Below are 27,459 nucleotides of genomic sequence, written 5' to 3'. Positions count from 1 at the left end.
TATCTTTTAGATACAACCTGGGCTAACGACATAACATTAAACAGTAAACTCTTCGTACTTTACACTGGGCAGTTTACCACAGAGACAGATTAGTGTTAAAATAAAAGGATATTCAGACCACAGCGTTTGCAGAAATAAACTAAAGACTCCAGCTACTCTTACAAATAGAGCCTACTTAATACTATACAATGGACTTTTCTTTTTCACCAAGATCAGAAATGTACTCACACTAATAATCCACAGAAGCAAGCGAAGGAAGAAGCCTTACCTTTGCAAATTAATTTTCTCCAAGCATCCTTTAGCATATGTTTTAGAAAGAAGTTATTTTGTAGGTACTGGAACTTTGTCATGGACAGCACAGAACCAGAAAGTAACAGAGAAGCTCAGTTTCAAGGCTTCAATCAGTACATGTAAATAGTCAGCAGTGTTATGGCCCATGTCTGAAAATGGCAACAAAAATGACAAAAGTTTTAGTTTATTTTTAACCTTTCAGTGTTATTTCATAATATAATGACATTGTTTACCCTGCTGTTATTGGATAACATTAATTACTGAATTGATTTCAATGGAGTATTACCAGGGATGGATTTGATCAATTCTTTCCAAGGATACTAGGGAAATATTCATTCATTTTGGACTTAAGAGTTCTTCAGAATTTGGCTCATAGTCTTCAGTGGTATTAGGTGTTTTGAACCTATCTGAACAATTCAGAATTTTGAACTGGTATCAAGCTATTTATAAAATATCACACTATTTTTGAAGTTATATGAGGGCCTCTCTTCAAAGTTGATAGGGTAATTTGCTAAATTTTCAAATTTGTATTAAATTTTCAAAAACATAAATCTCAGAGAGGCTGTTTCATATTAGCAAATTTCCCAGTCCAGGTCCCACTGAACTCTCTTTACTATATTTTGATATTTAGTAGAGAATTATCCACTGTAGAGTGGAGTCATGTCTAGTAACAATTTTATTTCCCCTTCTGCTTGGCTTTGAGGAAAATTTTCCTCAGAGTTGAAAAAGAACATTAACATGTCTGGAAATCTTCCTTTTGTGTCTGCTTAAATCATCCTCAAAGGAAAATATCACAGACACAGAAAAATTCTTTCCATTGGACATAACTCAGACCTTTAATATTAAAATTGTCTAAAATGTGCAGGGCTATCAAAGCTGTGATTCCTTATCCATTTGGAGGGATTTCCCAAACATTCACCTCCTGGAATAGCAAGACATGTTGTTATTCCCCCATTTAAAAAAAAAAACTTTCTAAAGGTTTCCTGAATATTATCACATATTATATACCAACAGTGACATAATAAAACTGGGTATTTCTTCAAGGCAAAGAGAAACCAGGTAACATTAAAGTGGTATAGCTTTTCTTTCACTCAACCTTGTATAACAACAATATGCAAACCCTATAAAACAATACACTATTCTACAGCAATGTCCCAAACCACTGTCATTACACAAGTGTAAGCAATATTGTTTCCCCCTTTTACTGTTGCCATAAAGGATGTAATACTGGTCCTCTGTCTGGGGGTGGATTTTGCCCATAAACTAACTACAGACATTGGCTTTGTAAAACACTTCGAGAATTCCCATGTATACTCTTTCCTAAATATACGTTGGCGCAGTGGAGTATGTGGGAAAATGGGAGCCTATGTTTCAAATATCATAAATAAAACTTATTACTTTGAGCGCTTCTGCAAACTTGTCCTCATAACATTGAACTTATCCAATTCAGCTTGTTAAATCTAACGATAAAACCATTAAGTTCTATATCTGCTTCAGAAGGTTAAATACCTATTTATCTGAAAAGTTTATCAGCATTAACTGAGTAATATATAGAGTTGCCTGTCTTTGAATATTAAATTATACGCGATAACCCTGTGAGTTTATTTTTAAATTAATAACAAATGAGCCTGCCCTGAGTTCTTTGACAACCCCCTCACTTATGTCAGTTGGAGTTTTCCCTGAGTAAAGACTATAGGTTTGGATCTAGACACATCCAGTTATTTCAAAATAGCGTGCGTAAGTTGCTTTGGGTATGTTCCCTTGCTTCTATATTTCGGGATATTACTCAGTGTATAGTGGGTGTGTATCTATGACTAATGATTTTATTAGCAGGTCAGTAAGCATTGACTGTCTTTTGACATACTATATAGCTGGGTGTGAAAGCACAGAATTTGCTTACGTTTGTACTCCATGAATAATGCAAGAATCAACTGTTCACATAGTGAGAATAAAAACAATGCACTCCAAAAATGCTGCTCAGCAACCCTGTGACATTGGATTAGTAAGAATATTAAAATATCCAAAATATAATTTCCAAATCCATGTGACATCACACACAGCCAGAGAATACTGCATTTGAAAACATTTAGGGCCCAATCCCAATATCTGTATTTTTTTATGCACCAACAGCTCCTGTGGCATTTAATGGGAGTCTGGGATATGCAAAGAATGCAAGATCAAAACTAGGAAAACACCACCAATCCCTACCATTAAAAAAACCTTTGTCTTTTGATTTTCAGTGAACGTCGTGCTTTAGGAAGGCTCTGCACTGACAGCTCTGGAGACCTGTACCCACAGAGCTGGTAAAAGCACATGAAGTCATAGCAAGCCCACACTGCACTACAGCTCTGAAAGGACCATCTTCAGAGGTGGGAAAGTAAGTTAGTTTCCATGCCCATTCAATAGTTAGCGTCTCTGCTGAGACTGCCAACATGAGGACCAGTGCTGTATGAGTTGTGATAGTGGTTTTCCAGGAGAGGAATCCCATCCATTAGGAAAAAGAAAAGGAGTACTTGTGGCACCTTAGAGACTAACCAATTTATCTGAGCATAAGCTTTCGTGAGCTTATGCTCAAATAAATTGGTTAGTCTCTAAGGTGCCACAAGTACTCCTTTTCTTTTTGCGAATACAGACTAACATGGCTGTTACTCTGAAACCATCCATTAGGAACTGTGCTCAGGCCTCCCAGGTGGCTGGAATTTAAGTCAGCAAAGTGCAGAAAGAAAATGAGATGTCTTTTTTTAACAGGGAAGATAATTAGCCATTGGAACAGATACCAAGGGATGTGGTAAGACTCCAAATGATGGAGAATTTAAACCAAGACTGGATGTTTTTCTAGGAAATATGCTCCAGTTCAATCACAACTTGATGGTCGAGATGCAGGAGTCCCATCATGAAATTCTGTGTGTTATGCAGGATGTCAGACTAGGTGATCACTCTGGCCATAAAAATCTATGAGTTTCACAGCATATGAGTTTCATGTAAGTCACTGAACAAAGTTCAGGTGACAATTTTCTACAATTGCCTTATTAGTGTCCTCCCTGGACGCGGCTGAACTACCTGCAGCTGCAAAGAACAGGATGTTTTTGTCTACCTTCAGGCTGGGGAGGAAGAGGAATCCGCTTGTGTGACATGGGAGGAGACAGAGTCAGATGGAAGGAGGGTGTGAGAAAGAGCTGTTGAGATAGTAAGGAGGAGAGAGGGTACCTGGATATGGGCTTCAAATGTTTCTGCAACTCAATTCTGGTCAATATTCAGTCTTATTCCATCTCTTTATGCGTAGCCTCAGAATAGTCCCTTTCCAACCACCCCACAGTTACACATTCCCAAATCCAACCCCTGCTGGAAAAGCAAAGAAGGGGAGGGTCTGATTGTGATCCCATTGTGTAAAGCTATGGAGAATCTTCAGGCCAGCAGTGGGCATAGGGGAAAGGAAGGGTTTTGATTTTGCCAATCTGGCCACCACACAGAGGAGAAGTTATGGGACAAAGGGAAGAATTCCAAAGATGATCTGGCAAGGAAACCTCAGTTCTGTTCCAGTCTAGGCTGCGTGACAGGAAAATCCAACTCTGAAGTATGAGAGAAGGGGAGGTAGGAGAATATAAAAACAATGAGCAATATATGCTCTTGCAGAAAAAACTATGAGCGGGGGAGGGATAAAAGGCCCAGGTAACCACAAGGCTGAATTTTCTCGTAATGCTCCCTTTTCTGGCCTCAGGGCCCAATTCAGGAAGGTACTTAACAACTTGCCTAATTGTAAGCATGTGAGTAGTCCTATTGATTACAATAGGACTGGCGCTTAAGTTTAGGCACAGGCTTGCCAGCCCTTGCTGAACTAATGCCTCAATATTCAGCATATTTTTGGGGACTCAACTCCTAAGTACTTACTCAGTGAGAAGTCAATGGGAGTTTTCCCAAAGTAAAGACTTCAGGAGGTATACAAATAGTGCCTAGAGTTCACAACCTGAGTGAGAGAGATTCACTGGCAGGCAGAACACTAGTTTGCTTTCTTTTTAGTATGAATGTTTTCAGATGGATCCCTCCTAAGTGGCAAAGTGCAGCTCCTGGTTACCTCAGCTTTGAATATTAAAACAAACTCCTTTGCTCCTGTAAGTCACATAGAAAGTTGCACTAGACAGCAAATCTACTCAGCTACCCCACACTTCCCCCTTCCCTGATAAATACTGCAGCTCAGTGATTTCTTGCTGAATTCCTCGGATGGATACAGAAGCTTGAAGGGCATGGAGCTTTTTCCCCATGCTGAACAGACCATCCAATCTACATTCTATTAAAAATAATTACAATTAAAAGAAATAGTTTCCACTCTTGACTCAAAAAACATTTATTTGTTTTTTAGTCATTCATTAGCTCATCATATTCACATTTACAGTAAGGCAAGCTTGAATCAAACTCATGGATCAAAACACTTCAAGCCTCAGTGTTCAAACTTCAGATCTGAATCAAAATTTTGCAGCTTGAGTCCATCTTTAATCTGTAATTAATTCATTAGCTAATTGCTAAGAAACAAACAAACAGGGCTATGTTTTCTATGTTAGACCTGCACGACTGCACACACACATAACCCATAAATAGCTGCTGTGAACATATACCTAGGATATTTGTATGCATATATAGTCAGTGAGGCACCGAGGTGGCCTTATGCACACAAATGGCATATGCATTCACAAGGACAAATACTTCAGTTATTAGTGCATGGTGGGTATTCGCGGATATAAATTAGGCATACAAATACATAAGTATACTTCTTCATGCCTAACTTCATAAACCAAACTCACAATCTCTGTCGGGTTCAGAACACCAAACTGTCCAGAATACCTTGTAATTTGTGAAAATCGATTTTACCTCATCAGTGACATGGCTTTTTAAATCTTCTAAATCCATTAATCCTCCATTTCTCTGAACAGTTTCTATAATAACTTCTGCAACACAACCTTCGTAGAAGCTTTTCTTGCCAGATTTTGCCAGCTCCTGAAAAAGTTGTAGCTTGTAGCCTGGAAACTACAAAACAAAGAAAAGGAGTACTTGTGGCACCTTAGAGACTAACAAATTTATTTGAGCATAAGCTTTCGTGAACTACAGCTCACTTCATCGGATGCATTCAGTGGAAAATACAGTGGGGAGATTTATGTACATAGAGAACATGAAACAATGGGTGTTACCATACACACTGTAACCAGAGTGATCACTTAAGGTGAGCTATTACCAGCAGGAGAGCGGGGTGGGGTGGGTTGGAGGGGGGGAGCCTTTTGTAGTGATAATCAAGGTGGGCCATTTCCAGCAGTTGACAAGAACATCTGAGGAACAGTGGGGATGGGGGTGGGGATAAACATGGGGAAATAGTTTTACTTTGTGTAATGACCCATCCACTCCCAGTCTCTATTCAAGCCTAAGTTAATTGTATCCAGTTTGCAAATTAATTCCAATTCAGCAGTCTCTCGTTGGAGTCTGTTTCTGAAGTTTTTTTGTTGAAGTATTGCCACTTTTAGGTCTGTAATCGAGTGACCAGAGAGATTGAAGTGTTCTCCGACTGGTTTTTGAATGTTATAATTCTTGACGTCTGACATTCTAGTGAGGCAAGTTTGTCTTGGTCAAAGTTAAATTGGCATCTTCTTGTGGATTAAACTATTTAACTCTACTGGTTACATCATTTGGATGATTTAGGTGATCCACATTTGGTAATCCACAATGCTTCCTCTCTATCCACCACATCATTAGTTTTGATTAGTGAAAACATGACGTATTTGCATTGGCAGCACATAATATTACATCAACAATGTACTTTGCATTATTATTATTATTATAGGGAAGGTGGGGCCCAATCCTGCTCCTCCTGAAGTCAGTATCAAAACTCTCACTGACTTCAGCTCAACTGTGACTGAGCCCCAAGTCAGAAAAATACATTTCCATTGAATGGTGAGAATGGAGAGACTAAGCCAGGTAAAGAGAAACTAAGTTTATTAAGATGAAGAAGCCAGGATATCACAGATACTAGTGCTTCAGCAGGTAGGGCAAGTAGTTTTGACTTATAATTATATGTCCATGTATGTGTAATGCATTTATTCAAAGAAGCAAGGGTGTGACAGATACTAAAGAACTAGCATATAGGTCACACAGCAATAACTTAATGTTAGGAATTGAAGGGAATTCCATAGCTATATAACTCGGCAAAAGACAGGGCAAGGTGCATTATTAAGCTACAATAATGAGATGCTTTAAGGGAATAGCAACAACCATAGCTTGTCATTACTAAGCCAGGATGCTTACTGTGGCTTTAGAATGTTAAATTCTAAAGAGGAAAACTTGCAATATGAAAAAAACACATTTTCAGATTGAAAAAAATGCAGCAGCCATACGGTTACATCTGAGAGAAATAGTCCCAGCTACTTTAAAAGTTTTAATGATAAATCATTACCAAGTTTAAAAACTATTCATTCATATACTGGACTCAAAATTACTAAAAAGAAAAGGAGTACTTGTGGCACCTTAGAGACTAACCAATTTATTTAGTCTCTAAGGTGCCACAAGTACTCCTTTTCTTTTTGAGAATACAGACTAACATGGCTGCTACTCTGAAACCTGTCAAAATTACTAAAGGAAGTCTTTAGGACCCTGGTGTTTCCTGAGTCTGTTCCTGCCTTTCACAGAGTCTCTCCTAGCACAGTTGCCAGAGATAGCAGGGTAAAATAGAGAAGCAAACAAACACTAACATTTTTGCATACTCGTTTAAGATGAAATAATGTTAGGCCTTGACTGAATGGATTTTAGCCAGTTTCTGAATCTGTGGAGTTGTCACCCTGTTTCCTCACATATGCAGGAGGAATAATTTGCCTGTTTAATGATAGCAAATGTAATCCACACATCTTCTGGGTGTGGTGTTCTGTCCCATCTAGTGGCACCGTGACCACTTAGAGAGACAGATAAAATGAGTCTGTTCTACAGCCTTAGCTAACAGCCAGTTAGCTCATGCACTAAGCTTTTAGCTCATGAGGTAGAGACTCATGCACTAAACTCCAGAAGCTCCAGGTTCGATCCGACCCGCCGATGACTGGGATCTGTCAGCATTACACAAACACTTCCAGCAACGTCACAGGGATGGCCTTTGTGAGCAAAAACTAAAAGTCTCTAAGCAACACTGTGCATTGTTAGGGCCCAGTCCAGCTACTACTGAAGGCCAAAGGCAAAACTCTCTATACCTGATTCCCCTCTCATTTACACTGGTTTTAAAGCACCCTAACTCCTTCACCTTTGGTGGTGTCACTACTGACTAGCGCCAGGACAACCAGCAGCCTTTCTCCTATGGGTCTGAAGCTCGTTAATATTGAGAGGGTGTGATCAGAGACATCCGTTTTAATGAAAGGGGGAAATATTTGAATTTAAGACTTTTAAATCTTGAATCCAATTAGAAAAATAATTTACCTTTTGCAAAATTCAGAACTGTTTATTCTCGGCTCCATAACGAGAGGCCTAGGCCTGGACCAAGAGACGGCAGATTCTCAGCTAGTTAAATGGTCACAGTACCATCACTGCATAGCTATGACCTCTGACATCAGCTGAAGATCTGGCCCCTGGAGTTTATGTGTTTTGGCAGAGATGAGGGAGACACTCAGCTTGCCCTGTACTCCTTTTCAGAGATACAAAGTTTCTCCTTTCCAGAAGCAGTACATAGACCCAAAGTTTCTACAAATAAAAAAAAGAAAAAAAATCTTGTTTAAATATTAAAAGATGCAACTAGAAAAAAAGGGAAAAATCAAAGAAATGAACTGACAAATGACAGAGACTAGAGTTTCGTGAAACATTCACTCTCAAATGTGATTTTAGGTGTTTTTTTTAAATTCATGTTTTTGCCACTTACAGAGAAGCCTTCTTTGGTATTTTTCTTATGGTGGACTCTTGTTCTTAGATTCAGGAACATCTGGATTTATTGCCCTCTCTTATCTAGCCTATGGTTCCTATTCCTTCTATAGTCTGACAACAATGACTGATTACATGATGACTAGATGTAACTCAAATGATCAAAACAGACAAATAAACTAATCTCAAAAAGAGAAGGAGTACTTGTGGCACCTTAGAGACTAACAAATTTATTTGAGCATAAGCTTTCGTGAGCTACACGATGAAGTGAGCTGTAGCTCACGAAAGCTTATGCTCAAATAAATTTGTTAGTCTCTAAGGTGCCACAAGTACTCCTTCTCTTTTTGCGAATACAGACTAACACGGCTGCTACTCTGAAACTAATCTCAAATCACCAGGAACTGAAGTCCTAATGGGGCTGTGTCAAGATGGGAATCCTATATTTTTCCGATATAGAAATCTGCAGGATTTGTCCTATAGTTTTACAGACTTTACTTTTTCAAGCTTCCTGGGAGCATCTAAGCTTTAGGCTCATATTAACCACAAGGCTGTCACAAAGGCCATCCCTGTGACGTTGCTGGAAGTGTTTGTGTAATGCTGATAGATCCCAGCCTGGGCTAGATAGATCTTTGGTCTGACCCAGTATGGCTGTTCTTATGTTCTCCCAGGTGAGTGCCCTAACGACCAGGCTATGGAATATTCTGGATCAGGGCACCCTCAGCTTCCCCTGTTTGAAGCTGTTCCACTGTGGATAAATCATCAGAGAGTCATTGGGCCAGAGAGAACGAGCACAAGCATGAGAATGACTCTATGGCCTTGTGATTCAAACATTCACCCAGGCTGTGGGGGAGACAGCATCCAGTCCACCTGCTCCAATGATTCTTTAATTATTCATCCAAAGTAGAACTGCAGAGTGCATGGTCATAGCAGAAACATGGCGTCTAAGGAACTTTTACTGGAAAAATTTATGCACCGAGAGAGTTTAGGTCGCTACAGGGTTCGGCAGGGTTTTGGACATACCAGTGGAGCTTGATTCTGGGGTTTAGATGCCTAATGTGGTAGTCAGGTGCCTAAATCCTGTTGAGAATATAGCCCTTGCTGAACAAGCCAAGTAGAGAAAAGTCTGCGAACAGAAAGGGTAATAGCTGTGGGAGAACTGCAATCTATTGACCTCAGATGTCTGCATTATGTGCCCCTTTACTAGAGGATTACAAACATTGGGAGGGATAGGGAATTTGAGGGCATAATTAATTTTATTTCTGGTTAGTGATTGCTGTAGTTGGTGCTGACAGCACAGTTTACATTTGAGGATTTTTTAAATTTAAATTAATCTGCCGTATTTTTTACTATAGCTTTATTTGATCTATGTCTGGAATTTAAGATGTGGGTATACTGGTTATACCTTTATGAAATTTCTTTTGTTCAGCTTTCAAGAAATATTATTCTTTATTTGTATTGCAGTACAACAGAGGAACCCATTGTGCTAGGCACTTTTACAATCACAGAACAAAAAGCTGGTTTCTGCCTCAAAGATATTACAATCTCACTATAAAACAAGACACAACAGCTGGATAGAGACAGACAGATGGAGGACCACAAGTGAACAATGAGACAATATTGGTCATCATACTAAGCAGTGGTCTCAGGATTATAATTTAAAATAGAGTGCATCTACAGAAAGAATGGATGGAGTATACAGAAAAATGACCTCTCCAAATGAGAAATATGTTCAATGAGTTTTTTAACAGGTAGTATGAGATTATTCAGGAGAAGACTCTTCATACAAGACCAATTAGTACAGCTATAATCTTGGCCCCATATAAGTCAATGGCAAGAGTCCCACTGACTTTAATAGGGGTTTCACAAAGCTGTTTTCCACTCACACCAGTGTAACTCAAATGACTTCAAGAGTTGCTAATGGTGGTGTTAACCAGAAATGAGATCAAAATCAGGCCCTATGAATCTTAGCGGCTGCACTCTGGGGTTTCACCACAGCCTCTTTGATGTGACAGTGTTTTAGCACTTCAAAGGCAATGGTGGATCAGCCAGCACATTTTTCCCCAGGAGGTAGCTGGTACTGAAGGGATGAAAGGACAAACAGTGTGATGAGGTGTATCATCTCTCTATATAACAAGGGAGTGTTCCCTTAAGTAACAGGTTACAATCTGGTACGAAGTTGTTAAATATTAACAGGAGACAACTAATCAACTGAAGTTCAGTGAACTGCTCTCCTTAATCATCCAGACAGATTAAGAACCAAAAGGAAAAAGAATGTTAAGCATTTACAAAAAGTATATCTATTAGACCTGTCCCATAAGAATGTACACATTTCTGCAGGATATACGACATGGTAATTTTGGGGAGAAAGGTAGAGTTGTGCAAATCATGTACTTTTTAAAAGAATACAATAAACATTTAAAGAGTTACTTGCTCGTATTTTTTGCATCCAGACCTGTGTTTGTTAAGTTTGTCTCCTACTTCTGATCTCCTGGTTACCTGACCCTCCCTGACTCCTGCTCTGACCACTAGGTCAGATCACCCACATCCCAGTTATGACATTAATAAGGAGATGCATGCTAAAATAAGTTTAATTTTACAAACAAAGCAAAACACCTGTTGGTTACTCTGTTGGTTCCAAATGTCCCAGGGACTGTAATCTAAAAACAGATTTCCTTATGCCAAAGGTGTCCTCACTGGGGGAGAGGGATAGCTCAGTGGTTTGAGCATTGGCCTGCTAAACCCAGGGTTGTGAGTTCAGCCCTTGAGGGGGCCTTTTAGGTATCTGGGGCAAAAATTGGGGATTGGTCCTGCTTTGAGCAGGGGGTCGGACAAGATGATCTCCTGAGGTCCCTTCCAACCCTGATATTCTATGATTCTGTGAAAGGTGTTGGCCAAAAAGGGATGGCAGAACCCTTGTCCATGATGAGGAGCTTGGCCATGAACCGGCAGTAGCTCTTTCCCATGAAAAAGAGAAGACACAGACATCAAAAGGAAACAGAGCTGGATTAAACAGTAGATTTAACGAAGATAAGATAATGGGTAAAAAAACTTACAATACTGCTAGCAGAATTTGTATTGATATTGTACCTAGAACAATCTCTAGGTGTATTAAACAACATTTTTAAACAAACATTTTCACTGAGCTTCACCTTTTTGCTTCCATATAGGGAAACAGCTTTGTACCAGCTGGCTGTTGTATTCGGCACAGTGATATTATGAGCATGAAATGGAGAAAGAGGCTTTGTCTCATTAAAACTTGCACTTTTAACAGCTCAGTGGTCGATGCCCCCGGAGACCTGCCACTGCAAGGCAAACAGAAGTGCATACGTAACATAACAAAATATCAGGCCATCAGGTTCAGCTGACAAAAGAGTGATAATAGTATCACCGAAAGCACAGCACAGCAGTAGTTTCAGCGAGTCCAGCAACAGCGTGGAAACGCACTGGAACAATTATAACAAAGTCCCATTTTCCACAAAACAGGTCACTATGGCCCACATCCTGCAGTCCTTACTCTGCAAAAACTCCTATGAAATAAAACACATTAGTCGACAACCATATTCAAAAACAAGTTATTTGAATTGCCACCCTGACTTTTCCTCTGTTTCATTTCTGTCATAAAGTCAGCAGTCATCCTGTCAGGGACACTTTCTGTGAGGTGTCTTAGCACAACCGACAACTCACTGGGAATGTCCATGGGAGTTGAGAATGCGTGTATCAGAACCTCACAGGATATAGCTCTTTGAAAGTTTGATTTCCCACCTGCATAAAATACTGGGGTCTAGCCGTTTCTGAGATAGTCACTGCTATAAACAGATCAGAACTGAAATGGGGCAAAAGAAGGTAAGATGGAAATCAGAAAAATGTAGATTTAAAGTCTGACATCTTATGAACCACCGGGAGTAGAAGTAAATGCTGTATCATGCTAGTCAGCAGGTTTCCAATGAGATACAGCATTTAGGCCCAATCCTACAGTCCTTGTAGAGCCAAAATTCCCCTGGAACTTCATTTCTAGCCTTAGTGACTTGTGGAAAAACTGAACCTTCAAATTGTCACTGGTCCCTTCAATTAGTAATGTTTCTGGGCCCTGTTCCAGTATTCAGTATGGCAAGTCCAGGATCCCAGACCAATGTAATTTTCTCCTTCTACCCTTGTGTTTTAATTTTTCATCACACTTTATCTCATATTTATTTCAAAGAAATTATCTTTATTTTGCTATCACTTTTATATCGTTGATATAGTTTGTGCAAATTATTGCAATGAATAATGGAAAATGTTTTCCAAGGGAAAGGATTCTCTAATGGTATTTCCAGCAGAGAGCCCAAGGACCCTTAGTACAATTGGATATAACTCAGAGTTACATCATTAAAATAGTTTCCTGATACTTTGCAGACAGGTGAAAAAAATCAATGTTATCTGCATTAGAGTATTCATTGCTCTCCCCCATGACCATAACAAACAAGAATGTAAGGGCACCTGGAAGTGATATTCTTTCCACAGTAATGCTCTCTGGTAGGCTATAAAGCCAACTGCCTGTCTCCTTTATAGCTTCTTGATTACACGTACAATAAAAGTCCACTGTGGAAAAACAGTTATTTCTTTGCCGTTATGAATAATGCATTTGAATAGAATTCAACTATAGGAAAATTAAACAAACAACTGAAAAGGAAATGAGGTGCAAATCTGGACTCTGACCTCTCCCTAACAAATGTCTCTCCAGTGAAACTGGTGCTGGAGACTGGCTAGCCATCTGGAAGTTCGACTGTAATTCAAAAAAGGCATTAAACAACTCAGCCTGAGGGCACTCATGTAAAAATGAACAAAGAGGACATGACAATGATGTTATGTATGTTTTCAAGCCTCGTGTAAACAGAGCCTAACTCTGTACACCTTTTTTTGGTGAAATTCCTATTGAAATCAGTCTAAATTCTGCTCTGTTACACTTATACAATCCCAGGAAAGCCTCGTGGTTTGAACTGGAGCTTTGCCTGAATAAGGGGCTGAAAGATCAGATTCACGGTGACCCTCTCATCTGAACTAACTCACCCAAAATAGCCGTCTAGAGTTTGATCCTGTGTGGCAGCTGAGCACTAGCTGGTCCGACTTCCATGGAAGAGTCTAAGGCTCAATCCTGCTGCCATTCAAGTCAATGGGAGTTTTGCTACTAATTTCAAAGGCAGCAAGATTGGGCCTTTATTTAGGCCATGTCCACGCTACAGCTACTACAATCGCACAACTATGGGGCTGCAGCTATGCCACTGTAGCATAGACGCTTCCTACATTGACGAAAGCGGTTTTTTTATCGATGTCATTAATCCATCTGTCCGAGAGGCGGCAGCTCAATCGTTGGAAGAATTTCTTCCTTTGACCTGGCTGAGTCTTCACTGGGGATTAGCTTGACCACACTATGGCACTCAGGGAGTGACATTTTTCACGGCCCTGAGCAACGTAGCTTGGTTGATCTAATTTTTAAATGTCAACTGGCCCTTACTCTGAACGGGAGCTCTCTCTGGAGTCATCCAGTCCCCAACAGATGAATAAATTTTGTTGTTATACAAGGAGGATTTTCCCAACCTCAAACAAAAGCATTTCTGAAAGCCACAACCACTCCAATCTGGCTAACAAATAACACTTCCCTTTTTTGTATCAGCCTCCTGTGACTTTTAGTAATGAGTAAAAGTCTTTAGTTATTACAAGGAAATCCAAAAGACCTTCCCTTCTGCTCTGGATTGTGCTTTTATAAAATGAACCCTAGAGGTGTAATTCTGCAAGCCTTCTGCACATGGAATCCCTTTTTAAGCCCATGGGAGCTTTCCCCACACAGAGGGCTTACGGGAGCAAAGACTAAATCAGAAGGTAATTAATGTTATTACTTTTATTTTTAATTTGCAATAAAGTCAGGCCAGTGACAAGTGAAAATTTGCAGAGACTCCATCACTAAAACATTTTTTTCTAATCTGGTATGATGTTCTGTAACCAGAGACCTAATCTTCCCTCAAAAATCAGCATTTGGATCAGCAAAACCCACAGCTTATGAGCCCCAGATTCAAGAGTAATAAACTGGCCTCAATTCAGCAGGGTGGTCTGGAAATAATTCTGTGCCTGACAGTAACATTTCACCCACCTGCTTCTTCCCAGAACAATTACAAATCTCTTGCTGATACTGCCCTTTTCATCCCTGGTCTTCAACCCACAGACACTCACTTTTCTTTCACACATCTGAACTAATTCCATGGAAGGGAATCTAAAGAGGAAGGAAGGTGCAAGAAGAAATATCAGAAAGTAACAGAGAGATTCTGGGCCAGATTTGCTCTCATTTATAACAGTGCAAAACCAAAATAACTTCCTTTAAATCAGGAGTTACTCCATATTTATACTTGTCTTAAAATCTGCATCTAGATATGGATTAAATAGACCACGAACTCATCAGAGCATTTTTCCTCTCAACTGCATTTGACTCCAGCACAGGATCGTTACTCTCTGTCCTAATCTTCGGAATTTACCTTCCATTGAGACCTTGCACCTGCTTTGTGTTTGCATCATAATAGAGACAGAAGCAGCCCCACCTACGCCAGTACCGCACAGTTCAGTGACATTTAAGGCAGCAGCTATAGCCATGGCAGCATCTACAGCATTGCCACCATTCTTTAAAATATCTGCAAGAAAGAAGCCTGTTAAAATCTGATAGCAGTCTCAGAATTTCCTTCATAGTGCAGAGGAAAATCACAGCCACACTTAAAATAAAGAGTCTAGTAAACACTGGTTTAGCAATCATAGAACCAGAGGATTAGCTAGGAGTATCTTTATCTGCAAAGGAGAATCCCCTAACTCAGGGGTTTTCAAACTTCCTTGCACGGCGACCCCCTTCTGACAACAAAAATTACTACATGACCCCAGGAGGGGGGACTGAAGCCTGAGCCTGCCTGAGCCCTGCCGTCCTGGGTGCAGGGGCCAAAGCCGAAGCCCAAGGGCTTCAGCATCAGGCAAGGGGCCTGTAACCTGAACCTGTCACCCAGGGCTGAAACCCTTGGGCTTCTGCTTTGGCCCCGGGCCGCAGCAAGTCTAAGCCAGCCCTGGTGACCCCATTAAAACAGGGTTGCAACCTATTTTGGGGTCCCACGCCACAGTTTGATAACCGCTGCCTTTACTGTTCAACAATAAAAATTCTGAAAACTGTTTTATGTTTAAAAAAGGCTTTGTTCCTTAGAAAGATAGAAATGCTAGGAACTAATTTCTAAAGCAAAAGTATGAGAATACTGGCATGTGGGGAGGGAAGAGGAGACTGAGAGAAAGGAAGAAACAACATAACCATCCATCAGAAACTCTGAACAATACAAGGGGTGAAATCCTGCCTCCACTGAACTCAATCAGAGTTTTGTCATTGACTTCAATGGGGTTGGATTTCTTCTACAGAGCTTAAGGAACAGATAACAGAGCCTCTTGTTTTTTACTCATCCAGGGCTTTATATCAGTGGTTATCAAATGTTTTCATTTATACCAGTTCATTAGAGGAAATCCTCTTGGGGGCCATCTCCCCAGCCTCCACCTTCCCAGCATCAATATGACAAGGACTCTGCAGACCATCAGAAAAGACCCTACAAATAGAGACCAATGGCCCGGGGGGACACTTTATGGAGGAACATTCCATATTGCTACATACCACTGAAATTTACTATGTCACTATAAACATTGTACTGCTCTGAGGATACATGATGTTGTTAACCTCCTGCAACATGAATAACCCCAGAAAGAACAGGAAATTTACATGAGACTGAAAATGTTGACAATAGCCAATTAAATTTCCTCTGAGGGAGATGAAAGACTTAATTTTGTTCCTCCAGTGAATGATCCGGTAGAAATATTAAGCAGTTTCATGTAAATGTTTCTCCTGCTTAAAGCAAAGAAAAGCATTGTTATATCCTGTTCTGGCAATATGTCTGACTCCATCATGTTGAATGGAAGGAGAAAAACTAAATTATACCAGGCAAGAGGATTGAGACATGAAACAGATAGTTGCTGGGCTCTGACACTGATGAGAACCCTGTCTGTGAGTGAATTTGTAACTAGCCAGACACAAAATCAGGGAAATAATTCTGATTTTTATAGGAATGGGTTATGACAACATTGTAAAGTCATAAAACTAGCATTTTAGAAAGCATGTGCTCACATGCACACACAGAAATGATTTACATCTAACCCTAAATGTAACAGGTTTTCCATCTCTATTGTTTCTGCTTTAGCCACTAGGTGAAATATCTTCTATTCTTGCTAATCCATTCTATTGTTATTCCAGTAATACACAGAGGTCAGAATTAGGATTGAGGGTCCTTTATGTTAAAACTATACCATCCTGGACTAGAAAACACAGTCCATACCTCAAAGAATTTACAAGCTAAATAATAAAGATGCAACAAGTGAGTATAACAACAACAAAAAGGTGTTTACATAGGCACAACTAGATGGTTTTGAATTGATTTGTATATAAACAAATTAGAGAAACATCTGAAAGTCCTACTGCCCAGCTACCTGGCTGTTAAATTGTTAGTGGGCAATTTCCTATAGAACTAAGTAGGTTTTAAGGGTGACAACTTTATAAGCCAGTTCATCAAAGATGTTTGTCTGGGTGGCTGGACCCTTTAAGAAGAGTCAGGGTCCAGTCTATCCATGACAGGCTTTTATAAGGAGAACAAGCCTTTCTTGAGCCACCTATAGTAATTAACTGCCTAGGTGGCTGGTTGGCAGCTAATTGACTAAGGAGCACCTGTACCTGATAAAAGGCTACTAGAGTTTAGTTAAGAGGGGGTGTTCCTAGCAGGAAAGGAGAATTATCAAGAGCTGCTCGAGATACAGGCTCAGAAGAAGGCTTAGTGATACTGTGCTTTCCCAGTGCTAGGTGGGATGGCTGACTAATTAGCATAGAGCCCAAGAGGAGAGCTGTGAAACTTTTCAGAACAAGAAGGGTAAGCCTGCCTGGCTTGTAGTATGCAGGCTCAGGACTGTCAGACTCCTGAAGGCATTGAGATAGAAGGCCTGTGGGAATTAGCACCCAGGCTCCCAGATGGATGACCTTGAGGGGCTAAAAAAATTGTACCCTAAAGAAGAGTGAACAACTAAGTCCTTTGCAGGGGGAAGAGAATCATTGTGAGATTGCACAGGACAGGGTTCAAGGGGCCAGGAAGACTTTTCTTCTTCTAAAATATCTTCACTGACAGTAATAGAACAGGAAGTCCTCTGTATAGTGCAGTTTTGTTTTAAAAACTACGGGCCAACATATAGTCAGACAGCTAATGCTCAGGTTCCCAGATGCTAAAGTGATGGGTGTGGAATAAGACATTAAAAATCATCTTCCCCATCTGCTCTGCTTCCTTGTCTCAACACTAATATGGAGGGGCTATCCACTCCAGGGCTAACAACTATTTACTGGTAGTTTGGTCCCTAAACCAGCTCAGTCTTCAGTGATAATAAGAACTGGGCCCAATTTCTGTGATGTTTTTTATGAATGGAAATAATCTCCACGAGGGGTTGAGTCAAACCCACCAAATATGTCACTTAGAGCACTTGTCTGCTCTAGCTCGGGCCAAAATAAATCACGCTTGAGGCCCTACCTAGAAAAGACGAATGCTCTAACTATATAGGTTCCCCCAGCCTAGTTCTTCTTTTAAATATTCTGAACATATCTGCTTTCCTATGTTCATGACGCTATTAATGTGTAACTCCTAAAATAGCTGTCTGGAACGACATATGTCACAGGCCCTTATCTGACCAGAAATGTCAAGAACAAAGGTTAAACAAGATATAGGGGAGGTGGTGCATGTTGCCAGCCTCTGCTGTAGGAAGTGGCTGGGGGTAATCGAACAGCTAGTAGAACCCACTGCAAGGAGAAAACTTTCCCTTTCCCTTTTGATATCTGGCTTTCCCCTACAGACCATTTTATCCCACTGACTATCCTCCAAATGCTTCACTATGATCGCATCCCCTGTCTTGCTTGATGAGAACATCAATCCCATACATGCTCATCTGCCCCATAGCCAGGTTGTCCAGTAACCTGTCTGACGCCTGCCCTGGAGATAACTGGTCTCCACTATGGCTTCCCCTTCTGTGATATACACTTCCACTTCTAATATGTGACTCCTTCCCTCAGACATCCCTGTGTATGCTCCCCTCCTTTGTGAGATGTGCAGAAATGGGCCCTTGGCCTGACTCACCAATGAGGAAAAATGGAGTCTATCTCTGTGTTTACACATGCTCACTGTCTTGGTATGTGGGTGCCTAAAGGCCTGTGTTCCCTATTGACCTGATCCTTCCCCCTACTGAAGAACAGGGTAGCAAGAAGGGAGGAATGGTCCTTTGCCTCTTCAAGAGGCAAACCAATTATCTCTAGCTTCCCACCCAACCAAACCCCCCTATTGCCTAAACTGAAATGATGCCACAAATAGGGAAAGCTGTTGTTGTGTGTACATTTTTTTAAAAAAATTTCTTTCAAAATATGCCAGTACCCCTAGTTATTTTATGCAGATTTCCTTGGGTATTTCCTTTTTTTTTTTTTTTACTATATATAACTTTTAAACTGCACAAACCTAAATGGGTTGGTTTTTGGTGCTAGTATGCAGCTTTGGCAAAACTCATAGGCTGTAGAGCTGGTGTGGGGGGAGGGAGAAGGAGAGGGAACATGGCCAAACCATGGGACATGGCCCAACCATTTTTTGGCCAGGCCAAACCTGCGTGGTGCTGTGACTTGATTCATGGTATCTCAGTACCAGTCACTCAAATTGGGATTGGCCACCCTTCCAACATGATGGAGTAGCACGTGGGCCAAATTTGAGTGAGTGTTGTGAGCTGGTGCATGGGATCAGTGGTGCTGTGGCCCTGTGTGGCAGGTTGCAATACCACTCACCCCACCCAATTTGGAGGGGATGGGCGCTGGAGGTCAGGCTGTTGAGGGTGGGGAGGGGAGGTTGTCAGTGAAAGAGGGTCAGGTGGGCTGGGGGGCAAACCTAGGGCGCCCTGCAGCCCCTGACAAAACTCCCATTGACTTCAGTGGGATCAGAAGCAGGCCCCGAGGCAATCTGAGGACTCATAACACATACTGAAATACAGACAACGCACAGTGACTTGGCTACAGAAATTATGGGGCTGATTTTTCACAAGTGCTGAGCGCCCATAACTTCAGCTGAAGTCAAAGCAGTAGCAAGTGCTCAGTTCCCCTGAAACTCAGGTCATAACTGCACAAATAGTACAATCATCTTGTAATCCAAGTTTAAAAAATGTGGGTTATGATGCGAGAACTGACAGTTTGCTACATTTTTTTTAAAAGTGTGAAGTACAATTTTCTTACTCCATCTATTCAATCAGAGAACCAAAAGACTATTCCCAAGACCAGTATTTGTTGCAGGGAGCTGATTCCAAGCAACACAACTGCTGGTCCAAACCACTGGGGATGTTTGCAAAGAGAACTTAAGCTATGATGTAGTTTCCAGGCCAATAAATGTATGTTGAGTCCAACAGACAATCTAAAAAGAAAACACAAACACCCACCCCACACATTAGAGATCTGATGACTGAACACAAAACTATCTGTGGTCATCTCTATTAATAAACAGGCAAAATCTTAGTACCTGCTCTCTTCTGTTTTAACTTACACACTGTAATAGTACTTTTGCCTATCACATTTCCAGTTATGCTCAGAACTGCACAGCTGTATCCAATTTACTGTAGTTAGAATTTTTTTGAATAAGTCTAGCTAGATTATTTATTCAACAACTACAGTTTTCTCTGTGAACAGATTGTGGTTTCTCAAACTTATTCTTCATTTTAAATTATTTGCAAAAATTACCTAGTGAATAATTCTAGGTCTGTAACTTGTCTGTATAGCGTTCATTTTTTAGACTGACATGCCAAACCTTAGCTGTTTTAGGTGGACGCACAAGTTGTGTAGTATGTTTCCACCTCCTCAGTAGAGAGCATAACTCTTTCCAGAATCAGGTTCCCAGTGTTGAAAAGCTGCAATTTGAAGTAATAATTGTAAGATAATTAGCCTGTAGAATTCATTCCAACAAGCCACTAACATAACTGAGCCCAAAAGCATCCTCGAGTTTGGGTATTTATATGGCTAACAAGACCACACACCGAGTTAAAGCAGTATGGATTTAAAAAAAAAAAATCTTGGAGGGCTCATTCCCCTCAAACACAGCACACAGGCCAGCCTCTAACTTATGCTTGGATAAAACTTTCCCCGCGGTGAGGTTATTCCCTAACTACCTCCTGTGTGGCTCCTTGTCCTTTCCCTTGGAGAAGCTGTACTGCTGGAGCAGATTCCAGCCTAGCTGGACCACACGCTCCAGTCTGGTATGGCAGGTCCCAGCTTCACAAGTCTGAAGGGTGCTGTCCATTGCTGGGGTGAGGGCTGCGCTGCCTTTTCCGGCAGAGGCCTAGTGCGCGGGCAGAGACAGGGCAACCCCACAGCGCATCTGCAGTCAGCGTGGGCAGAAGCTTCTCGCCACCTCTCCCAGCCTGCTGCTGCAGCCGCGGTGGGAAGGGAGGCCCTGAGCGTGGGGGACTACGGGGCTGATGGTAAGTGGCTTCAGGGGGGAGGGCGCCTTGGCAGAGCACAGGTGAGAGGCTGGACCACCCTGCCCCATGCCGCGTGTGGGACGGGCCTGGGGAGCATCCAGCCAGGCCCTCGCACACTGGGAGCCTGCATGGGCAGCAGCACTGCTAGGGCTAGTAGCTGGGCCGGAGGGGTAGGGTGAGCCCCGGCAGTTGGAGCACTCACTCCAGGACCGCTAGCCAGTAGCCCTTCCCTCCCTGTATGGGCTGCCCCAGTACTTGCTAAGCCGCCCTGTGCACTCTGCTGGGCCGCAGCCCAGCCATGGCTCCTGGAGAGGCAGTCACAGCTCCCCTTGGGGCAGGGAGCAAAGGGCTGGCGCTCTTCGCATGACAGAGGAGGAGCAGAGTGTCCAAGGAAGCTTGAGCGTCCCTTGTGGAAACTAGAGCGGTCACCTCCCAAGGCGCCCCGTCCCACTGACTGCCCCCGGCGTGAAATCACAGGCTGTGTTCCAAGGGCTAGGGCCAGACTAGCAACCTGCCCGTGGGACCCCCAAATCAGGCGCCCAGAAGGGACGAGTGCAGTCAGAGAAAAATAACTGATTTGACTTGGTCTGTTTGGAAAAACCTTCATTAGAACATGGGTTTTGGTAGGGTTCTTTGTAGACCGTTGATGAGAGATCAGATAAATTAGCTCACAAAGGTTCTTTTTTTATTCAAAGACAAAACAGCCCAACAGAGGAAGGAAAGGATTAATGCTTTGATTCCCAGAGCAGATTGGTAAAGTCTGGCAGCATTCAAATATGTTCTGAAATTATGAGTTTAACCCTCTGTGGGTGTGGGTGTGGGTGTGGGTGTGTAAAACACGCACTTAACTCATGTTCAACAATGGAAGGTTACACCCACTTTTTGATCAATTTCTTATCTTGTTTTGAATATAGCTTTTCAGAAGTCGGCAAACCCAGAGACATCATGCACCAGCACTAGGCTGGTACAGATTGCATATCAGTACAGCCGCCACAAAATCATCTGTCATCTTCTGGGTGAGCTGTAGTTATCACACTGTCATATTTGGCAAGCTTTCACAGAACATGCAGCCCTCTCACAGGTTCTACGCATACAGGAAACTGGGGGTACACACTGTTCACTGTAAGCTTAGCATAAGTAAAAAAGCATGCTGGGAGTCTGATTCAGAGTTACACACTGTGAGCATAAGTAAAAAGAATACAAAGCCTTCTAGAAATATATATTGGCTAACAGTTTGAACTGACTGAAGTTTTCTAGTGCAGTCATGTATTGAGGTTCACTTAATACTTAGAATTTTTCTCGATAACACACTGCCCCACTAAGACGTGTCTATACCAGAGCAAGAAGTTATTTTTAGAACGTGGTGCTAGAATGTTTTTAAACACAACATGCCCTGTCTATGCTAGAGATGCAGTTGTATTTTAAAATCAATGTTTGCCAAAGGAAAAAAGGGAAGTTGGCAGGGAAACAATTGCCAAGAACCAAAGAAAGTATTGCAAACATTTGAGATTATAAAAATAAAGTTATGAAGAATTACATCCCAGTGCCCTTCTAACTCATGTTACTGTTCAGATCCAGTTGAGATGAGTTTGGCTCATAGCAACAGAGTGAGCTGTCAAAAGGGAATTTTTTGTCATATGTTGCTTGTACGTTGAGAATAAAAGTATATTATCAGGATGCTTGTTTGCAAAAAGCAGGATGGGATTTTAGCAAAATTAGGTTTTCGTTTTGTGGTATCAGCAGTCAGGATATTTTCACTCACCCTCAAGGATCTCCTGCTTGTGGATATGGTATTTCTCTCTGAATGTACAGTTCAGTCAGAAGGACAATTTTAGAGTCATGGGTATGTTGCTACATGTACAATATATAGGATCTTTTGAGGTGACTTCATTGATGAAACTTGATCCATTATTTTGAAATGTTTTCATTACTTATCCTTAACCTTTTGCTGTTGCTCACAGAGCCCTGATGGGTCCAACATAAATATATATGCTAATCTGCCTTTAAAAGAATTCAGAAAACTTCTGCTCTGGCTCTGAACTGAGGGCATGAACCTTAAAAGAATACTCTGCTCTCAGATGGCCATATGCTCTTTCCCATTACATAGCACAAAGGGACATGCAATGTAGCAACTAGTTATCCAAAAGACTGGGAATTTCCTGTGTGAGTAAGCAGTCCCTCAGTGCCAGGCTCCCAGCAAGAAATACAATGGATGCTAATCAGGCAAAGGCATGGGAAACCCACAAATCTGCTGCCCCATGTGAGAACAGAAGCATGGTCAGATGCAAGGTGGGAGGGGTCAGAGCTAAAGAACTATCACCCTAAGCACCCCTCCAAGCCTGTGGCCTTGACATTAGAAAATAGCAATGTAAGCAAAAGTTACTGTTGAACAGGTCAGCATCTAAACCAGCTCACAGAACCTCACAACCTCATCAGAGGGCTCACCAGCAAGCAACCATTAGCGGGGAATCAATAGTAGCAAAGCTAGGGAGCGTGCTATACTAATAGGGCTGGGAGTGGGGGAAACCAGAGCCTGGTAGAAGCATAGTATATGTATGGCCAAGGATTACAGGGTTCCCACATTCTGTACTTGGCATTTCTCAGCCTACATGTCGTTTAAAGGACATGCCCACTGCTTGTTCCAAGAAGCCATCCCACCATTAGGATGATGCAGTGTTACTCAGGTCTTTCTGAAGCTGCAAAAGCTTTCTGAGTGTACTCGCACTTCTGTTTTTTTACCAAAGGAAGGGACTTACATGGCCCCCTTGCTGCCCACAGTAGGGACACAGCAGGAGAGGAGAAAGGGTTCTAAGACTGTCTCCCCGAAAATGTTAGAAAGTGCATGTTTTCAATGTGACTCATTGACTGCCAGGATATGGGGGAGGGGAGAGAATCAATTTGTGTGATACAAACCCAAAAGCTGGTTACACCCAGCTGCCCTGAGATTGTCCACAAACCTTCCTTCACTGACATGCAGTTGAAGGTTATGTATGATTGAGTCATGGATTGCCTAATTCTGGCCTCATGTTCCAAAAAGACACCCAGATTTGGAAAGAATGTGGGTTAGAGCAGAAAGCAAGACCTTCCTCTAGGGCATCTGAGTCTGCCCTTAGCTGTGGAAAAACAAGAGTGAGTTTGGAGTTCTGCTTTTTAGCTCAGTCTGGATGTCACTTAGCCCTAATTCATTCCCGCTCACATTCAGTCCTAACTAAACACTCACTTATGGGCTGGCAGCAGTGAAACCAACCAAGGCCCTGCATAAATTCACATTTAGATGAAGAGTGAAGTCCATTCAAGTCACTCAGTAAGAGGCTGGAACAGAAGTATAAGGAGTCTGATCGTGCTAATTGGCCTGCAGGGGTATTCACAGAGAGGGGGAGCAGGAGAAATGCTCTTTTTCTTATTTTTTTTTTTTTTTTTTAAGGTCAGCATCCTCAATCTGGACCCCGAGTAGAAGATTTGGGATTGCTTTTAGAGGAGAGGGTTTGTCAGAAATCCTGACAAAAGTTTTATTGTGGCATTTGCCTTTGAGTCACATGTCAGCTGGGGGGGAGGGTTGTTGAAAGCAATTCAATTTATACCTTTGTTCCTCTATGCCATGCCAGCATTCACAGGTGTGGGAAAAAGAGTCATACTCTTGTATTGTTGTTGAAGCACTGAGAAGTCCCAGTCAGGGACCAGGTGAGCTAACTGCTGTACAAACACAGAACAAAAAAATAGGCCAAGCCCCAAAGTGCCCACAATCTAAGTATAAGACAAAAGATAACAGAGGGTTATGGACAGATCAATGGGGGAGTACAGAGAAACAATGAGACAATGATGGTCAACTTGGTAGGCAGTGGGCTCTGCCACCAGCAGTCAAACCATTGACAAGTTTTGCCTTGGCTTCATGCCAAAGGGGAGTTTTGAGTAGGGATTGGAGATGGATAATAGGTTAGCTGTGTGAATATTTATGGGGAGCTTCTCCCAAAAGTGAGGGGCAGCATGGGTGAAAGCACGAAGGTGCTTGTTTAAAAATTTAACAAATGGGCAATGGAGGCTGATGTGTGCTGAGCGCAAGTAGGGGCTAACCTCTGGATACTGAATGAGAGAGGATTGGTAGGGTGGGGATAGGTTGTGAAGGGTTTTGAAAGTGAGGACAATGGGCTTGGCTGCACAAACAACTAGTCTGTGGCAAGCTGGGGTGTGAATCTACTTGCATTAGCCTGCTGCAAACTAACTGTCCATGTGCACCTTGCTGATGCATATTAACAGCTTGTTAATGTGCTCTGATCTCGTCCTATTTGAAACAGGACAAGAGCACATCAGGCTAGTGCAGGATAGATTCACACCACAGCTGGCTGCAAACTAAATGTTCATGTAAACAAGCCCACAGAGCTTATAGTTGATACAATAGAGAAGAGGGAGCTAGTGAAGGGATGCGCAGAGAGGAGGGGTGACGTGGTCAAAGCGAAGGGCTAGCAAAATGATCTTATTAGCAGCCGCATTCTGCCTGGATATCAGTGGGGCAAGATTACATGCAAAGGACCAGAGAGAAGGCTGTTGCAGTAACTGAGATGTGAGATGAGAGCATGGGCAAGAGACTTAAGTGTGTGGAGGGATAGGAAAGGCTGTCTCTTAGCGATGTTATAAGGACAGAATCGGCAAGTCTTAGACATACTTGGATGTGAGGCCTTAGGGAGCCTCGTTGAAGATGGCACCCAGGTTATAGCCTGAGTGACAGGTGCAATGACCCCCAAATCTTGGAGCAAACACTTTTTTTTTTTTAATCATCTACAGCAGCTGTGTACTGTATGACCATCTGCGCCTAGTGTACTATCTGAATTACACACACCCTCCACCAATGGGGAATGACATGAAAGTCCATTTAATATGGTGGATGGTGGAGGGGAGGAGAGTGGAGACTTTCTGCTTTGGAATGTCCTGCCTGTGAAGGCTGCAGAACCCTATGGTGACTCTGTCTAAACCCACCTAACGCTGACCTGTGGCTGAATAGCATCTGCTGAGTGTGTTGCCTAACATACAGAACTTCCTCCAGTGGTTTTTGTGCCTGTTTGTTGTGTTGTAATAAGCCTCTTATCCAAAATGTTTGATTTGACTAATGGATGAGTAAAGAGCACATTTCTTTCTAGAATGCTCCCCATTATGTATGCATATCTCCATGTAGGCACACTGGGCGAGATTTCTCCTCGCTCTCACTTAGGGCCCAATCCTGCTCCCCTTAAAGTCAGTGGGAAAACTCCCATTGACTTCTGTTGTGTGAACCTGGAAACAGATACATCACAGATCCAGGTTTAGGTAATGACAGGAAAATGTGTATCTAGGCATGATACAGAATGGAGGAGCTTATGGCTGCCCCAAGGGAACTCTCTGGGCACTCTCAGAGTTCATACAGGAAGGGCACAAAGCAGTGAGGCTCTGAAAGAGGCACATACCCCAAACAATGCATATGATTCACTACATTCCCTGTCCCTGGCAACATAAATATTGGAGGGGTTTTATTGACAAAACCAGCACCTAACACAACTTCCAGACAAGTGACCAAATAGCAAGTGTGAAAAATCAGGACGCTCTGAGGGAGGGCATGGGAGTATAGTTACCTATATAAGATAAAGTCCCTAATATTGAGACATCTGGTTACCCTATTCCAGAACCAGTACCCTGAATCACCACCTAGAGATGGATCACAAGTCCCTCCTATCCAGAGGGCACCTAATGCACTGGGACTGATATAGCTCCACCAGTTCATTGGGAGCCACAGGCGTTAAACACTTTGGGAGGCAGCATCCCATCCTCAGCCCAAAAACTCGTGGAACTATGTCAGTCCCGGTATTTTAGGTGTCTTCCCCAGCTAGACGTTCAGTGATGTGACACCAGGCCCTTATGCTGGAGTGAGAGGAGAATCAGAGCCATTGTATCTTTAATTGTGAGTTAGTTACTTTTAAAAGCAAAGCACTGCAAATTCCCCTGGCATCAAATCCTGAGGCCATTACATGACATTTTGAGCCAAAATTCTCAATGCAGCCAATGGGTGTTTGACTGACCAAAGGCTGAGTAAAAACTGAGTTTGCAGATGAAGGACCTCTGCTGCACTCCTCTTAGGGAATGCTAAGCACCCAGAAACTCTACTGAAGTCAGTGGGAGACGCAGGTGTTCAGCAGCTTGCAAGAGTTCATTCCAATGTAGGAACAGGCCCTCACATACTTTTTTCCTGAACACACAAAGTGAGGTGTGTGGTTATTCGGGGAGTTCTGCTTAACCTCTTTACTGAATTTAAGATGGATTTTATATCATGTAAAACATATTCTCCTTCCAAAGCAAAAAACCACTGGTGCAATCGGAAAATTGAACAAATACAACAATTTTAAAACTTCCTATCCATTTAAATAGCCGTAAGGATGTAAAATAGAGTTGGAGCTTTGATTTAGACTTTCATACCTTAATCGTATGATCTGGCAATTGGTAAAAATGTGCTAGGGTTATTAAAAATATGTGAGTTTCTAATTCAGTCTTTCCTGGAAATGGCCTCATGTTGGGCAGCACAGCTTCCAGAGGTCACAAAATAAACATAAAAGTCAGCCTTTCAAATACAAGTATGGAAAAACACAGGTCTGAGGCCCAATCTGCAGAAAATGTCTGCAATCTGCTGAGCAGTATAAGCTCTGGAAGGCCATGGATGCTGGCACCACCAGACCCTACGCTGTCAGGGGAAAAGGTCAACCCACT

At 42.0% G+C, this 27,459-nt stretch overlaps 1 pseudogene across 1 annotated transcript in view; it reads right to left on the bottom strand.

The window, feature by feature from the left end:
- The window catches only part of LOC311525781 (glutathione hydrolase-like YwrD proenzyme), a 45,723-nt pseudogene extending 27,415 nt beyond the window's left edge, over positions 1-18,308 (bottom strand). Inside the window, exons 1-6 of the transcript in view lie at positions 18,209-18,308; positions 14,667-14,819; positions 11,038-11,465; positions 5,128-5,280; positions 1,126-1,213; positions 269-440 (exon numbers count right to left, since the gene is read on the bottom strand). The product of the transcript in view is annotated as a glutathione hydrolase-like YwrD proenzyme (transcript). The remainder of the gene's footprint in view (positions 1-268; positions 441-1,125; positions 1,214-5,127; positions 5,281-11,037; positions 11,466-14,666; positions 14,820-18,208) is intronic.
- Positions 18,309-27,459: the final 9,151 nt, after the last annotated feature.

This window comes from Lepidochelys olivacea, assembly GCF_965140295.1.
Source record: "Lepidochelys olivacea isolate rLepOli2 genome assembly, chromosome: 9".
Taxonomy (NCBI): Eukaryota; Metazoa; Chordata; order Testudines; family Cheloniidae; genus Lepidochelys; species Lepidochelys olivacea.
The sequence above is the reverse complement of the archived record's forward strand: the minus strand, read 5'-3'. Positions and strand labels throughout refer to the sequence as shown.